At 43.6% G+C, this 17,227-nt stretch overlaps 1 pseudogene across 1 annotated transcript in view; it reads left to right on the plus strand.

Annotated features, from left to right (window-relative positions):
• The window catches only part of LOC311106163 (S-adenosyl-L-methionine-dependent tRNA 4-demethylwyosine synthase TYW1-like), a 144,234-nt pseudogene that overhangs the window by 121,632 nt on the left and 5,375 nt on the right, over positions 1-17,227 (plus strand). The window contains exon 14 of the transcript in view: positions 6,137-6,293. The product of the transcript in view is annotated as an S-adenosyl-L-methionine-dependent tRNA 4-demethylwyosine synthase TYW1-like (transcript). The remainder of the gene's footprint in view (positions 1-6,136; positions 6,294-17,227) is intronic.

Here is a 17,227-nt window from a genome sequence, read left to right on the forward strand (position 1 = left end):
AGGAGATCGGGATGAAATGAACTAAACATCAGGGAAAGGAGAGAGCAGGCCTCCCTCACCAAAAAAAATATATATATATAACTCTCCCAACTTCCACCTCAGAAACTATAATTGTTTCACTGAACCACCCGAGTAAAACTCTCCCAACTTCCACTTTAGAAATTAGAATTGTTGTAAACTACAGCAGACTGTTATCAGTAGCTGTAATTAAGTACAGCAGCTACCAACCACCTAACGTTAATGCCTCGGATGAGGTTAGAAAAACAGCTGAATGGTAGCAGCTAGCTGGCTCAATCACAGGTACTCTTAAGCATGAAATAACATTGGAAACAATTAACCATAGTTGCAAAAAGTTACCAGTAGCTACCCGCTAGCTAGCTAGCTTTGTTGGTCCAAGTAGTGGGTAGGCTAGCCTCGTGCATCGCCGGAGTCCGCCGAATACAGTCCTTACCTACAATAATTACCTACAATAACCTTCAATAACTACCTGAGTAAGCTACCTATAATACCAAACTACAATACCTACCTACAATCTAAATACATGGTTTAAGCTTAACTCAACACCATATAAGAAGCCAAGCTTACCTTTCATAACGCAGCAACGATTAAACGTTGGGTAGCTAGCACAAAGATATTGTATTTAGCTACCACAGCCTGCTGGTAGTGTTGGCTGGCTAGCAATGGCTACTGTGTTGACTTTGTTTGAAAAACGGCGTCGCTGCGAACGAATGTAGCTGGCTAAAAGGATATTGTTTTTAGTTGCAACCGTTGCTAATAGCAACTCGCCAGCTAATCCAGGAGGTGAGTTAGCTAGCTAGCTTCGTGCTACATCCGGCACCGCCGAATACAAAAGTAACCTACAATAACTACACAACAGCTACCCACAACAGCCCACGATGCCTACCTATACTACTTAATAATATACAGCCCACGATGCCTACCTATAGTACCTAACTACAATCTAAATACATAGTTTAAGCCTTACTCGACAAAGCCCAAGCTATGTATAAAGCCAAACTGGCAGACTGCAATCAGTAGCCGAAATTAAGTACAGCAGCTACCAACCACCTAACGTTAAATGATAATGAGGTTAGAAAAACAGCTGAAGGTGGCAGCTAGCTGGCTCAATTACAGGTACTCTTAAGCGTGAAATAACATTGGAAACAGCTAACCACAGTTGCTAAAAGTTACCGGTAGCTACCCGCTAGCTAGCTAGCTTTGTTGGTCCAAGTAGTGGGTAGGCTAGCCTCGTGCTTCGCCGGAGTCCGCCGAATACAGTCCTTACCTACAATAATTACCTACAATAACCTTCAATAACTACCTGAGTAAACTACCTATAATACCTAACTACAATACCTACCTACAATCTAAATACATGGTTTAAGCTTTACTCAACACCATATAAGAAGCCAAGCTTACCTCCTGCTAGAGAAAACACAACCTCTCCCGTCAGCATCCCAGACGCACTGGGTGGGATTGATTTTTTTAGAAATGTAGCTTAATTAATTTGATTAATATTTTGGTGTTTCTATTCCAAGAAAAGTGAAAATGATTTTTTTTACTGTAGCTGTTTTAGCGTAACTTACCTATTGGCATAAAGGCCTACTTCAATATACAGGTTTTAATTAAAACTCTGTTGAATGAGCTGTTATTGATCATTACATGGCACTTCATTATAACATGAAGACTGCAGCCATAACCAGAGAGAGGAGAGTGCAGCAGAGTGCATTGGATGGGACAGGTAATTTCAAATCCTACATGGCATAGTACATCCATGCAATCTATTGTCAGTGAGATGGAGAGATGGTTTGTGTCTTTCAGGGACCCTTTGTATTCTGCTTGTCATTCAGTGGACGGACTTCTGCTGTATGGTTTCTGGTGTGCTTAATTTTATTCAAATGCCATGTTCACCAATGAGTACATGGACAAGATCACTTAATTTTTTCCTTCCAGTCTTTCATTATTTTCTGGTGTTCTGGTGTTCCCCCCTCTCTCTTACTCTTTCTCTCTCTCGCTCTCTCTCTCTCTCCCTCCCTGTCAATCAGTGTCACTCTGAAACCTAGGGCAGCCTTTGCTCTGGGCAGGAATCGACTAAAGCATTATAGCCCAGCAATTAGTATGTCACAGGAGGATTGGAGCTGACACCATGATAGAACACACCAACCCTGGACTCAAATTAGCCCCATTCACTGATTCATGACTGCACAGCTCACTGCAGGGGCGGGATCAATTTCAGTGAAGGTGTGTGGGTGGGGGTTGGGGAACAGAACGGTATCTTACTTTAGGGGTGTTGTACATTTTAGTGTTTCTTTCTCTGTCTCTCTCTTTCCCTGTGTGTGTTTGTGCGCCCTTTAAGGTCATGAACAGCATATTTGCAATGGTCTTTTGTGTGTGTGCGTATGTGCGTTCGTTCGTGTGTTGCTACAGGAGGTAGGGGCTCCATCGCTGAAGCATAACTTATTAGCTCATCACACTCCCTTATGCGGGGCAATGCACTCCACCCTCCATACATCAAGGGTGGATGGGCTTTGCTGTGTAATATTCATCATCACACAACGCTACATATACATACCCCCTCCCTTACCACCACTGTTCTTTTGGTGGGAAATAGGAGAGGGATTGGAGCCTGGTTTTAACCTACAGAGATAAATATTGCACACACGCACCCACCCACGCATGCACACACACGACATGCATGCACACTTGGGGGCCTTGAGAAGGCAGAATTGATCAATTTCATTACAGGCGTAAGGAGCTGTAATATTTGTGAGCGGAGCTCTCGCCTTCTCTGTATCTCTCTCTCTCTCTCTCTCTCTCTCTCTCTCTCTCTCTCTCTCTCTCTCTCTCTCTCTCTCTCTCTCTCTCTCTCTCTCTCTCTCTCTCCTCCTCTCTCTTTAGTCCTGGTGTGATTTATAATCCAGCCAATGTAGGTGATCATTATAACAGGCCTACAGGCCGGGCTGATAACGGACGGGGCTCCTCATCAATTCTCCCTGAAGCCTGTCTAGCTGCCTGCCTGCCTGTCTGCCTGCCCCCACTCCTTATCGTCCTCAAGATCCAGACCCAGCCACAGCCCAAAGGCAGACAGAGAGGTGGTGTGGAGGGAGGGTGGATAGGTTTGAGGGTGGAGAGGTTGGGGTTGGAGGGTGAAGGCCAAGGCAAGCTCTTTTGAAGTCTCTATCCCTTCCTCCCACCATCTTTTCTTTAGCTGCTAAATGCTACTGTCCACCGCACCTCTTTGATCCCGGGCGGGTGAGAACAAAATGAAAGATGTTTATCCCTCTCTGTGGATGTGAAATGGATGAGCAGTTTCAGCAAGTTGGGATGATGGACCTAGCTCTACATCTGGGACCTCTGTGTGGAGGGATGATGTCTTGTATTGGGAGCAGAAAGATTGGTACTTACAATCCGTGAACTGGCCAACAAGGGAGGGATCAGATGGTAGTTCTGAACACAGATAATGTCTGTGTGAGATTGGATTTTTAACGTAGGTCTACTGTATAGGAAGATAAATGTGATAGTTGCTGAGTGTTACGTCATGTTTTGTCCTGCAGAAGAGCACGTCAATGTCCATTTATTTAACAACCTTTTAAACTGGTTTAGTAGCAGTTCATTATGAAACATCAAAGGTTTCTGTCTTGTTCTAAATGATAATACTTTTCCAGTCCTCTCTATTCAGTGTCACACTTAGACTTGTGTTGGACCCACCACAAGTGTGTGTGTGCGTGCTAACCACACTCTAAATCGTAGTTACTCCCCTGATTCCCTCCCTGTCTTTCTCCTCCCTTTTCCTTCTCTCTCCTCCCTTTTCCTTCTCTCTCCTCCCTTTTCCTCTCTCCTCCCTTTTCCTTCTCTCTCCTCCCTTTTCCTTCTCTCTCCTCCCTTTTCCTTCTCTCTCCTCCCTTTTCCTTCTCTTTCCTCCCTTTTCCTTCTCTCTCCTCCCTTTTCCTTCTCTCTCCTCCCTTTTCCTTCTCTCTCCTCCCTTTTCCTTCTCTCTCCTTCTTCTATTTATTCTTCAATTTTTTCTCTCCTCCTGCATGGTGCTAGCCTTGGGAGATTGTGTGTTCTGTGTTCTGTACTCGTGTTCTATGTTAAGGTTCAGAGCAGCAGCATGACTGGCTGGCTGGGTGGCTGGCTGATATTGTCCCTGCAGCCCTTGAGGACTTCGGAGACTCCGTGTGTGTGTCCCAAATGGCACCCTATTCCCTATATAGTGCACTACTTTTGACTGGAGACCTATGGGCCCTGTTCAAAAGTAGTGCACTATATAGAAGATAGGGCACCATTTGGGACGCATAAATCTCACTCTTGTTCTCTTCTCATTAGTGTTCCTCTCTGGCGCATCACCACAACTACAACAAGACTTGGCCTTTATTGATTGTTAAATGCTAAGGGAATTCAGGCTCCAATGTGATTGATTTCTTAAGCTTGAGTTTTATACTTGCTATTGTTAAATTCCGCATTAGGCTGGAACTCAATCAGGTAGCATAGCAGTTAAGAGCATTGGGCCAGTAACTGAAAGGGCACTGGTTCGAATCCCCAAGCCGACCAGGCTAAAAATCTGTCGATGTGCACTTGAGCAAGGCACTTAATCCTAATTGCTCCTGTAAGTTGCTCTGGATAAGAGCGTCTGCTAAATAACTTAAATGTAAAAAAAGGTCAAATAAAATCAAAACATGTATGTGCAAGTGTGAGCATGCTTTTGCATTATGATATGTCTGTGTGTGTTCTTTAAGGACACCGTTTGAGGTGTTTTGCCTGAGTGTGCATTGTGAGTGGGTCTATTTTTGGTGTGTTTGGTTGTGTGTGGGTTTTGGGCAATAATCAGTGTGTCAGTGTCTCTCAGTACAGCAGAATATATGAACAGTAAGTAGCCTAGTGCAGCAGGCAACATCCCAGGGAGAAGGAACAGTGAAGAGAGAGAGGCCTCCCACGGTCCACATTACCCCTCTCATTCTGAGTCTAAGCACACAACTCTCTCTCTCTCCTCTCTCGCTCTCTTGCTCTCTCTCTCTCGCTTCTCTCTCCTCTCTTTCTCTTAGCCCAGTAGTCTATGACACAAGTGAGAGAGCTCTGCAAGATGGAGGCTGCATTCCAAACACGTAAAAGGCACAGCCCTCAAATTAAGTGGACTCTTCTGATGACGTATGATGAATTGACACTTGCAGGGCGAGGGAAGAATTAATGAATTTTAAATGGACCGTCCTTGCCCAGAAATGTGTCACTCGTTCATTCCACGGTTGTGTTTTCAGTCATCATGGAACCACCGGTAGCTGTTGTGTGATTTATATGTGCTACAGTCAATTATGATTGTATTTCATATCTTGGCTAGAAGACAACGCATTCGCAGACATCGAATGCTAGCCATCCGACGATATCAGGTAAATCAAAAATTGCACAATGTATAAGTGTGACGTCAGGGAAAGTTCTATGCCCTAGCTAATGTTTCCAAAAGCTAACCAAACAAAAACATCATTACTTTTACGATACGTGTTTGTGCCGTCATGTGCATTAGTAGCACAATTTCTAACTTATTTACAGTCGTTTTTACTTACACTTGTATGTTGACTTCTCCATATTGATGTTGGTTTTAATTTCTGGATTACTTTTGTTAACGGATGTACAATCATCGCGAATTAAATTATGGGGCGTTTCAGGCCCCGGAGTGAACAGATTGTACACTCGCAAACTCGATCACAAACGAGGGCTGAGGGGCTTACGTTGCCAACTTCCCTTGCTTGGCTAATTGTTTGGACTGACAGCAAAGATGGCTGCGTGGATTCCCCCTAGGGCATAAGGCGAGGGTAAGTGGAGGAGGGTGTGTCTTTTATGTGTTTGAAACGCAGCCGGAGATGCACATTTTGTCTGTTTATCCCTCTCTTTCTCTCTACTCCTCACTCTCTCTTTCTGTTCACCCTCTCTTCTCATCTCTTTCTCACTGGTTAATTAGTGTTTCTCCTCCTCTCTGTTGAACTTGAATTTGTAAAACCAAATGTACATACCGGTAATGCATGTCTTGTTGTTTGTTGAATTTTCTGAGCTTGTTGTTACGATGAAGACATTTCCAAATATCAACCCCCCTCCCTCTCTCCCCACCCTCTCCTCTCACACCCTCCCTGTCCCTCTCTCTCTCCAGGGAGTGACGTACTGTGGGGAGAGCTCGGCCAGTAGCCTGACCATGGTAGCATGAGGAGGTCATCCATTTTGTCCAGCAGCTGGCCGACATGCTGCCTCAGTACCAGATCGCCTGTGAACATGAGCACTCCAACTGTCTGCTCATTGCACACACCAAGGTAATACACTACACACTGCACCGCCAACTGTGTGACCTTATTACTTGGTCATTAAACCATTAACGGGTAGCTTCATTCATTTGTTCGTACATTAAGGTATTAATTAATTCATTAATTTAACTAATTCCTTCATCATTAATTGATGAAATATGTAGGCTTACCACTGAGAAGTTAAACAGCAACAGTTACAACCAGAACTCAGAGCCAAGCGAGTTAGCTGCTTTCCTGTGATGTGATTTATCTGATTTTGCATTCATACAGTGTTGTGGATTTTGTGGATTCACTAAAATGTCCCGCTTTGAGTTCCCACTTAACAAATGTCAATAATAAAAAAAAAGGTCTGCCAAAGCTAAAACCTGATGAAAATGAATTTATATAAGTGCTGTAAGTACAGAAATTGTTTGCTCAGTTGGAAATGAATATCCAACTAGCCAGTAACAACTGTGTGGAGTTTGGAGTTTATGACAGATGGTGAAACATGGTGAAGCCCCAAAATTGCCCTCGCTAGAAGCCTGTGTTTCAGACATAAGGAAGTGGATGGCTGAAAACTTTCTACTTTTAAACTCGGACAAAACAGAGATGCTTGTTCTAGGTCCCAAGAAACAAAGAGATCTTCTGTTAAATCTGACAATTCATCTTGATGGTTGTAAAGTCGTCTCAAATAAAACTGTGAAGGACCTCGGCGTTACTCTTGACCCTGATCTCTCTTTTGACAAACATATCAAGACTGTTTCAAGGACAGCTTTTTTCCATCTACGTAACATTGCAAAAATCAGAAATTTTCTGTCCAAAAATGATGCAGAAAAATTAATCCATGCATTTGTTACTTCTAGGTTAGACTACTGCAATGCTCTACTTTCCGGCTACCCGGATAAAGCACTAAATAAACTTCAGTTAGTGCTAAATACGGCTGCTAGAATCCTGACTAGAACCAAGAAATTTGATCATATTACTCCAGTGCTAGCTTCCCTACACTGGCTTCCTGTTAAGGCAAGGGCTGATTTCAAGGTTTTACTGTTAACCTATAAAGCGTTACATGGGCTTGCTCCTACCTATCTTTCCGAGTTGGTCCTGCCGTACATACCAATACGTACGCTACGGTCACAAGACGCAGGCCTCCTAATTGTCCCTAGAATTTCTAAGCAAACAGCGGGAGGCAGGGCTTTCTCCTATAGATCTCCATTTTTATGGAACAGTCTGCCTACCCATGTGAGAGACGCAGACTCGGTCTCAACCTTTAAGTCTTTACTGAAGACTTATCTCTTCAGTAGGTCATATGATTGAGTGTAGTCTGGCCCAGGAGTGTGAAGGTAAACGGAAAGGCTCTGGAGCAACGAACAGCCCTTGCTGTCTCTGCCAGGCCGGTTCCCCTCTCTCCACTGGGGTTCTCTGCCTCTAACCCTGTTACAGGGGCTGAGTCACTGGCTTGCTGGTGCTCTTTCATGCCGTCCCTAGGAGAGGTGCGTCACTTGAGTGGGTTGAGTTACTGACGTGATCTTCCTGTCTGGGTTGGCGCCCCCCCTTGGTTTGTGCTGTGGTGGAGACCTCTGTGGGCTATACTCGGCCTTGTCTCAGGATTGTAAGTTGGTGGTTGAGGATATCCCTCTAGTGGTGCGGGGGCTGTGCTTTGGCAGAGTGGGTGGGGTTATATCCTTCCTGTTTGGCCCTGTCCGGGGGTTTCTTCGGATGGGGCCACAGTGTCTCCGGACCGCTCCTGTCTCAGCCTCCAGTATTTATGCTGCAGTAGTTTATGTGTCGGGGGGCTGGGGTTAGTTGGTTATACCTGGAGTACTTCTCCTGTCTTATCCAGTGTCCTGTGTGAATTTAAGTATGCTCTCTCTAATTCTCTCGTTCTCTCTTTCTCTCTGAGAACCTGAGCCCTAGGACCATACGTCAGGACTACCGGGCATGCTGACACCTTGCTGTCCCCAGTCCGCCTGGCCTTGCTGCTATTCCAGTTTCAACTGTTCTGCCTGCGGTTACGAAACCCCTACCTGTCCCAGACCTGCTGTTTTCAACTCTTAATGATCGGCTATGAAAAGCCAACTGAGAGACCTGAGCCCTAGGACCATACGTCGGGACTACCGGCCGTGGTGACTCCTTGCTGTCCCCAGTCCGCCTGGCCTTGCTGCTATTCCAGTTTCAACTGTTCTGCCTGTGGTTATGGAACCCCTACCTGTCCCAGACCTGCTGTTTTCAACTCTTAATGATCGGCTATGAAAAGCCAACTGAGATTTATTCCTGATTATTATTTGACCATGCTTGTCACTTATGAACATTTTTGAACATCTTGGCATGGTTCTGTTATAACCTCCACCCGGCACAGCCAGAAGAGGACTGGCCACCCCTCATAGCCTGGTTCCTCTCTAGGTTTCTTCCTAGGTTTTGGCCTTTCTAGGGAGTTTTTCCTAGCCACCGTGCTTCTACACCTGCATTACTAGCTGTTTGGGGTTTTAGGCTGGGTTTCTGTACAGCACTTCGAGATATTAGCTGATGTACGAAGGGCTATATAAAATAAAATTGATTGAAATTGATTGATTGATGACAGCAGCTATGTGAACTTCTTACAGTATTATAGACACTATGTCCTAGGATTTCCTATGATCTTCTATGTCGAAGAACCCCTTACCTTCTAATGACTCTTGTGTTGCTTATGAGCGTCATAGAGCAAACTATTCTGACTCTACAGACGATTTCGTAAAAAAGACCTGGCTCCTTCGGGATCCGCCCTTGTCTCACAAACACTGCTCTAGTTCAGCCCCGATTAATCACATGGACTAATGGTTGCAGAAGAAATAGAGGAATTCAATGGTACAACCCAGAAGTCTGTAGCTCAAACACACAATGCTTAAAAGGGGTTAGAAGTCCTCAATCACGCCGGCCTGACGTGGGACTCATTAGGTTAAGTCTCAGTCTCAGTGCCTTGCAAAAGTATTCTTCCCCTTGGCGTTTTTCCTATTTTGTTGCATTACAACCAGTAATTTAAATGGATTTTTATTTGGATTTCATGTTACGGACATACACAAAATAGTCCAAATTGGTGAAGTGAAATGACAAAAATAACTTGTTTCAAAAAATTCGAAAAAATAAATAACGGAAAAGTGGTGCGTGCATATGTATTCACGCCCTTTGCTATGAAGCCCCTAAATAAGATCTGGTGCAACCAATTACCTTCAGAAGTCACATAATTAGTTGAATAAAGTCCACCTGTGTGCAATCTAAGTGTCACATGATCTGTCACATGATCTCAGTATATATACACCTGTTCTGAAAGGCCCCAGAGTCTGCAACACCACTAAGCAAGGGGCACCACCAAGCAAGTGGCATCATGAAGACCAAGGAGCTCTCCAAACAGGTCAGGGACAAAGTTGTGGAGAAGTACAGATCAGGTTTGGGTTATAAAAAAATATCTGAAACTTTGAACATCCCACGGGGGGGGGGGGTGAATAGTTATGCACGCTCAAGTTTTCACAATAAAAAATATTTTGCATCTTCAAAGTGGTAGGCATGCTGTGAAAATCAAATGATACAAACCCCCAAAAAATCCATTTTAATTCCAGGTTGTAAGGCAACAAAATAGGGAAAATGCCAAGGGGGTGAATACCTGTGAGTTTTTGGCTCTGTCCTGGCCCTGTGCTACAACAGACAGCAAGCAAGTGATGTGGAGCCAATTTTCCATTAATAATTAATTAATTATGATTAATCACGGTCTCTTTTCTCCTCGACCTCCCCAGAAAGTTGTTTACTCATATTCTGGGGCCAAAAATTATGCTCTGTCGTCTATTTATTATGCACAAAAGTGCTGTCTTCACACAAACTCCAACTTATAATCATATTCCTATTTCTCCCCAAATCTCAGTGTTCTTTACCCGCTTTTATTTGATGTTGGCTGGCTTATTAATTATCTGGATATCAACTTTGTTTACCTCACTCATTCCTCAGTCAACCTTTCCCAGTTCCCTGCTGTCTGTGTGAGGGAGAGGAACAAAACGACACCGGATTCAAAAATTAGAATCTTTCAATTTAAATTATTATATAAAATTATTGCTACCAATAGAATGTTATATATGGGGGATACAATCTTCCCAGCTCTGCGCAGATTTTGCTGTGAAGAGACAGAATCATTAGATCATTTGTTTTGGTTCTGTCCATTTGTAGCTTGTTTTTGGACACAGGTCCAGGAATGGCTAAAGGATTGCAATATTTACCTGGAGCTAACCTTGCAGATAGCATTACTGGGTGATCTGAAAAGTCATAGTCAATCGATCATTAATATAATAATACTGTTAGCAAAAATGTTTATTTGTAATTCACAATCTGTAAAAGCAATGAGAATAGAAAGGTTCAGAACTTTTGTAAAACATCACAGTACGGTTGAAATATATATGGCAAATAGAAATCCTAAATGGATGGTGTTAAGAGATAGATGGGAGGTATTGAATGGAGTTGAAGGAGGGGACTAATAACAAAATAGGGAAAATAACAACAAATAATAACAAGATAACTAATAATGTAAGCATACTGTGTCCATAATAAGTATATAGGTTGTATGTTGGGAGCTTTTGGGAAAGAGCACAGTTAGAAAGATATGGCATATAGAAGCAAACCGGATGGACATCACGAAAATGATCGGAGAGGTTGAGAGTAGAAGTAGTTCAGGAGCAAAAACAAATAAAGTAGAATTATTTTAAAATTGACTGTGTCCATAAGGTGTAGATAGTAAGTATAGGCTGGAAGTAGAGGCCTGGGCATTGTTGTTCACTAATTTACCCCCAAGTAGGGAAAGGATGGCGGGGTTGAAAAGTAATAACGGGGAGTATATTTATAAAAAACATGGGGGATTGGAAGTGATGCAGACAATTACATTGATGGAAGTTACAATCTATCTGCAATATTAAGCTGATCTACCCCCAAGAAAAAAAAAAAGAAAAAAAAAAGAAAAGAAAACTATGCTCACCTCTCAGGTTGGCCTCCCTTCCTCTCTGGTGCCTCACTTACGAGAAAAGTTATTGACTCGGAAGGCAGGTGACACATCCATCTCCTTGACGACAATATCCCTCCAGTGGGACTGAGTAGGTGGGCACGTTGCAGGTCGCTGACACGCAAAAGCCAATTGTTTGTTTAATTCATCTCCATTTCTCACAAGCCAGCTGCATTTCTCACAAGGCCACAGTCAATATTTCACTGCATTGATTTCCACCCTTCCTTCCTTCCCTCTCTCCTCCCTCCCTCCCTTTTCTCCATCCCCATTCCTCCCTCCCTCCCTCCCTCCCTCCCTCCCTCCCTCCCTCCCTCCCTCCCTCCTTCTCTCCTTCTCTCCTTCTCTCCCTCCCTCTTCTCTCTCTCTCTCTTTCTTTATTTCTTTCTAATCCGAGACACCAGTTTATACTCCTATTCATTTAATGTACACCTTTTCAGGTACACTGCCAGTGTAACTTCATCTTCACAATTGAGTGCTTTTTTCTCTGATGCTGTCTACAAGCTATTTTATCCACTTTTAAACAGCACCAAGCAGTATTCTGGCCATTGCGCTATAGCTCTAAGATTTATGGTCATCAGTTTGCCTGTTTTTTTAACAGTTATTTTTATAGCCTGAGCATTGGAAATGAATTTTTAAATACACCTGATTGAAAGAGGTTTCAATCCAGTGGAGGTTTATACTGTTTTAAGACTTATTTGAACACCTTAGGAATTGAATTACAGTATGAATGTGTGTGTGCGCACAACTATGTACGTGTGTGTGTGTGTGTGTGTGTGTGTGTGTGTGTGTGTGTGTGTGTGTGTATGGCCATGTGTGGCACTGCATCTGTGATTATTCAATAATTTATCAAATCAGGGCACTTAAAACATTACGATCCACAGAGCATCTGAATGCTGTATCTGTATTTGTGGTGTTTTACAATGGAGGCTGTGCTTTTTCTGTAATGGCTGTGAAACATCCTTTTACAGTAGAGGAACTACATAGTTGTTCAGTTCTTATCTTTAATTGGGATTTATGCAACTGCATCTGTAGCTCTCCTGTTTTTAGTCTTGCTGCAGCGTCCTTGGTGACCGCAGAGCGGAGGGGATTTTGTGCTATTCATTTTCATTGTGGAGTGGTAAGCTTACACACACTGTGGCTGTGTGTGCTATTGAGCGAGCAAGCGATTTGTGTGTGTGTGTGTGTGTTTGTGCGTACTCGTGAGCATTACAGTTCCCTATAGCTGTGATGGATCTCCATCATTGGTGTGTTTCCCCAGGGGACCAGACTGCTTTAAGTCCAGGGCCTGACTCTCTGTGTCTCTCTGTGTGTGGGGAGGCCCAAGTGCTCTCAAACACACCAGCAGATTAGTGTGTATTGAAAACAGCATGCTTACAGACAGTCTCCCCAGAGACAGCTCCTGGGCAGAACGGTTAGAGTGCATACATCTACAAATGGTGCATAAGTCTACAATTTAGATATATTTTTTCTTCTTCCATCTCTTTTTCTCTATTTTTCTTGCACTGGTGCTTCAGCCCTACAAATGGTCTCACTCCTCATTAGCACAAACATTAGCGCCCAGTCAGTTATTTTCCCATTTCTCTTAAAGGCTTCATTAGGGTAGCAATATAGCGGTTAGCTCTTCTCAAGACGGTCACTAGAAGTGAAATCAAAACATCACAGCTAATGGCTAACATGCTAATAAGTACTGTAGTTAGAGGTTAGCTCTCCTCTATTGGTTTAGACAATGACAGCACAGCTAATGGCTAACACGCTAATAGTTAGCGCTACAACTCCTCTGCTAACAGCAGGGTATTCCCAGTGCTTACTTCCTGCTTATTTACATATTGTTTATGCACCTAAATAAGCACTAATGGCTAAGAACTGAGCAGACTTTTAAAATAATCTTCGCACACTTAGAAGACCGAACCGAAGATCAATCCGGACACTACACAGACGAACTCCGGTTAAATATGTTCCCATGTCACTTATGTCAGGTCTCTTTGGTGTGTTTTGTTTTATCATGCTGTGCTCTGTTCAGTTCAATTTGTGTGCAGTTCCACAGCAGCTCTCTTAGTGCCAAGGGACTATGTTGGGGTTTTCAACAGCAGGTTTTTTTTTTCTCTGCCCTCCCTCTCTCTATATCTCCCTCCCTCCCTCCCCTCTCTCTCTCTCTTTCTCTCTCTCTCTCTCTCTCTCTCTCTCTCGCTCTAATTTTCTCTCTCTTTTCTCTCTCTCTCTCAATTGAATTCAATTGAATTTAAGGGCTTTATTCTCTCTCTCTCTCTCTCTCTCTCTCTCTCTCTCTCTCTCTCTCTCTCTCTCTCTCTGCCTCTCTCTCTCTCTCTCTTTCTCTCTCTCTCTCTCTCTCTCTCTGCCTCTCTCTCTCTCTGCCTCTCTCTCTCTCTGCCACTCTCTCTCTCTCTCTCTCTCTCTCTCTCTCTCTCTCTCTCTCTCTCTGCCACTCTCTCTCTCTCTCTGCCACTCTCTCTCTCTCTCTCTGCCACTCTCTCTCTCTCTCTGCCTCTCTGCCTGCTGAAGTTACTTTGCAGCACTACAGATTATATACTACAGTTACCGAGCAGAGCAGCTCCCACCCTGGGGGACTGCAGCAGTGTTAGTGTTGTCTGCCTCGGCGTGTGGCATCTGTGTGGAAGCCAATCAGAACAGCTGGAGAGCACTAATGCAAGCTGGCATACCAGGGGTTGCCTTCCCCTTCTCTCCTCCTCCTCCGCTGTGACGGGAAACAGATGAAAAGAGATGAGGAGGAATGAAGACCGGGACCTCTCTCTCTGTCCTCCGTCTTTCTATCTCTCTCTCACACTATATCTCTCTCATTTTCTCTCTGTCTTTTCTTTCTCTCTCTCTCGCTCTCTCTCACACTCTTTCTCTCTCTTTCTCTCTTGTTCTCTCTCTCAGAAGGAGGGTGGGTTAGTGAGGAGAGTGTGATTAATGGAGAGAGAGATGCTTGGAGCTGTGTGACTGATTCCTAGCCTTAACGATTCAGGGAGTAAACAAGCAAGAGAAAAACATGTCAGGAAGTTTTGAATTTGGCTTTAGATGTTTCTTATTTCTATATAGAAATGTTACACATTTTCTTGGCTGGCTGAGTTTCAAGTTTTATTGTCACGTGCACAAGTACAGTGAGATGCCTTTCTTGCAAGCTCTTTCCCAACAATGCAGTAATCAATATCAATAGTAAAAGTATTATACTATAAAGTAAAGTAGAACAAAAACATACGAGAAATAGAAATAAGAAGAACACGAGAAAGTAAGTAAGCTAAATACAGGATGAAATCAAATGTTATTTGTCATATGCTTGGTAAACAAGGTGTAGACTAACAGTAAGATGCTTACTACGGGCCCTTCCCAACAATGCAAGCAGAAAGAGAAATAATAGAAAAGTAATAATAAAAGTAATAATAAATGCACAGTGATTAACGATAACTTGGCTATACACGGGGTACCAGTACCGAGTCGATGTGCAGGGGTATGAGGTAATTGAGGTAGATATGTACATATAACTAGGAATAAAGTGACCAGGCAACAGGATACATAATAGACAGTAGCAACAGCATTTAAGTAAAAAACGAAAAATTTTTGACCGTTTTTAGGGCCTTCCTCTGACACCGCCTGGGATAGAGGTCTTGGATAGCAGGGAGCTCAGCCCCAGTGATGTACTAGGCCGTACGCACTACCTCTGAGGATCTGAGGGGCCTACGCCAAATCTTTTCAGCCTCCTGAGGGGGAAGAGGCGTTGTCGTGCCCTCTTCACGACTGTGTTGGTGTGTGTTGACCATGATAGATCCTTAGTGATGTGGACACGAGGAACTTGAAGCTCTCGACCTGCTCCACTACAGCCCTGTCGATGTGAATGGGGGCGTGCTCGGCTCTCCGTTTCCTGTAGTCCACGATCAGCTCCTTTGTCTTGCTCACGTTGAGGGAGAGGTTGTTGTCCACCACACTGACATGTATCTGACCTCCTCCCTATAGGCTGTCTCATCGTCGTCGGTGATCAGGCCTACTACGTTGTATAGTCAGCAAACTTAATGATGATGTTGCCCGGCCACGCAGTCTTGGGTGAACAAGGAGTACAGAAGGGGACTAAGAATGCACCCCTGAGGGGCCCCTGTGTTGAGGGTCAGTGCGGCGGATGTGTTGTTGCCTACTCTCACCACCTGGGGGCGGCCCGTCAGGAACTCCAGGATCCAGTTGCATAGGGAGGTGTTCAGTCCCAGGGTCCTTAGCTTAGTGATGAGCTTGGAGGGGACTATGGTGTTGAACGCTGAGCTGTAGTCAATGAACAGCATTCTCATATAGGTGTTCCTCTTGTCCAGGTGGGAGAGGGCAGTGTGGAGTACAATAGAGATTGCGTCATGTGGATCTGTTGGGGCAGAATGCGAATTGGAGTGGGTCCAGGGTGTCTGGGATGATGGTGTTGATGTGAGCCATGAAAAGCCTTTCATAGCATTTCATGATAACAGATGTGAGTGCTACAGCGCGGTAGTCATCGTGGCAGGTAGCCTTAAAGTTCTTGGGAACAGGAATGATGGTGGTCATCTTGAGACATGTGGGGATTACAGACTGGGACAAGGAGAGGTTGAAAATGACCGTCAATATGCCTGCCAGCTATTCTGCGCATGCTCTGAGAACGCGCCCTGGAATACCATCTGACCCCGCGGCCTTGCGAGTGCTGACCTGATTAAAAACCTTACTCACGTTGGTCTCAGAGAGTGAGATCACCCAGTCCTCAGCGGGGGCCCTCATGCACGGCTCGGTGTTGTTTTTGTTGAAGCGTGCATAAAATGCATCGAGTTCGCCTGGTAGAGAGCCATCATTGGGCAGGACCTCTATACCAGGCGGTGTCAGAGGAAGGCCCTAACAATTGTCAAAGACTCCAGCCACCCTAGTCATAGACTGTTCTCTCTGCTACCGCACGGCAAGCGGTAACGGAGCGCCAAGTCTAGGTCCAAAAGGCTTCTTAACAGCTTCTACCCCCTAGACATAAGAATCCTGAACAGCTAATCAAATGGCTACCCAGACTATTTGCATTGATCAGGAGAACATCCCTGGTCATCCCTACTGGCTCTTATCTGGCGGACTCACTAAACACAAATGCTTTGTTTGTAAATTATGTCTGAGTGTTGGAGTGTGCCCCTGGCTATCCGTAAATTAAAAAAACAAGACAATTGTGCGGTCTGGTTTGCCTAATACAAGGAATTTGAAATGATTTATACTTTTACTTTTGATACTGAAGCAGATTTTAGCAATTACATTTATGTTTGATACTTAAGTATATTTTAAACCAAATACTTTTAGACTTTTACTCAAGTAGTATTTTACTGGGTGGCTTTCACTTTTACTTCAGTCATTTTCTATTAAAGTATCTTATTTTTTATTTATTTATTTTTTAGGGGGTAGATCAGCTTTAATATTGCAGATAGATTGTTACTTCCATCAATGTAATTGTCTGCATCACTTCCAATCCCTCATATTTCTTTCGCAAAAAAAAAAAAATATATATATATATGTACATACATACATACACATATAAATACATACATACAGTTGAAGTCGGAAGTTTACATACACTAAGGTTGGATTTGCATTCCTGCAACATTATTTTGTTGAAAAACAATTTGATCTCTGACAAATTAAGCGAATTAATTGCAGCCAAAGTGTCTATTTTAATTTATAAGCTCCATATAATATTCAATAAATGTAGTACCTCACATCAGATTTGGACAAAACTTTTTTCTAACAATGAGTTAGACATGAGGAATCCAGAGAAATGGTCAAAAGCCACCCACGGACCCCCCACATCCCACACCAATCCCACCCCTACAACAAGTACAGTTGAAGTCGGAAGTTTACATACGCTTAGGTTGGAGTAATTAAAACTCGTTTTTCAACCACTCCACAAATGTCTTGTTAACAAACTATAGTTTTGGCAAGTCGGTTAGGATATCTACTT

The sequence above is a fragment of the Coregonus lavaretus genome (assembly GCF_964263955.1).
Source record: "Coregonus lavaretus genome assembly, chromosome: 30".
NCBI lineage: Eukaryota > Metazoa > Chordata > Actinopteri > Salmoniformes > Salmonidae > Coregonus > Coregonus lavaretus.